The sequence below is a fragment of the Echinops telfairi genome, unplaced genomic scaffold (genome assembly GCF_000313985.2).
Source record: "Echinops telfairi isolate 266 unplaced genomic scaffold, ASM31398v2 ScPeMD7_6273;HRSCAF=7185, whole genome shotgun sequence".
NCBI lineage: Eukaryota > Metazoa > Chordata > Mammalia > Afrosoricida > Tenrecidae > Echinops > Echinops telfairi.
Genome location: NW_022110173.1, coordinates 2287871 through 2288742, shown reverse-complemented (window position 1 = coordinate 2288742; position 872 = coordinate 2287871). Strand labels below are relative to the sequence as shown.

General features: G+C 43.8%; 1 protein-coding gene across 9 annotated transcripts in view; it reads right to left on the bottom strand.

The window, feature by feature from the left end:
• Nucleotides 1-872, bottom strand: part of ERC1 (ELKS/RAB6-interacting/CAST family member 1) — a 482416-nt gene that overhangs the window by 163988 nt on the left and 317556 nt on the right. The window lies entirely within an intron of this gene.

Below are 872 nucleotides of genomic sequence, written 5' to 3'. Positions count from 1 at the left end.
TCTGAGGCAGGTCTACTCTCTCTGAGAGGGTCACTAAGAGTTGGAACTGAGGCAATGGCCAGCTTGTTTAACCTTGTTGTAGCTTTTGGTTAACTGACAGTGATAATTGTCAATAAAGCTAGAAGAATTCCTTCAAGGATTGACATTGTTTTCACTTGAGATTGTTAGAAAATGTTTCTGAAATTGAGTAAGTGGGACTTGCTATTATTTCTGGAATATCTAATTATGCATGCTATAGGTACCAAATAATGCTTTTTTTGAGCGGGGGGAGGAGTAAACCTCTTTTAATTAAACCACTAGGAAAATATATCACAGCTTTGAAACAGCAGACAGGCCGTGTTATCACACTTCGGGTATTAAGTTGGTAGAAAGGTGACATGTCCCCTACTGAAATAAGGTGTCACTGAAGTAGGAACACCACACACTAGAGGCTTTGGGCAGAAAGTGGCATTTGATAACGGGGTGGCCCACCTTGGCTCTAGAAGAGTCACAGGTCTCCCTTACCCCTGAGTCACTCACTCACTTTTTCTCCCTCGACTGTCCTGTTGCCGGGAGATTGGCTTAACAGGACTCTGATAATACAGGGGATAAGAAAGCAGTTGGACATGCCACCAGGAAAGACCCATCAGTTAAAAAAAGGCATTCTGTTTGGGAGAGGGCCAACAAAAACGAAACCCTCCGTGAGACAGACACTGGGACCACACACGTCAGTGATCACAGCGATTGCACAGGCTTGGCAAGATGTGTTTTGTTATACACAAAAAGGTCACCTTGAGTTGGGCCGACTCAATGAACGAGTAAGTAATGTCCTGTTTCGGCTTTCATTTCTTTCTGCAGCCACCAGTTTCCCTCTCAGTGTTCATTACTAGTTA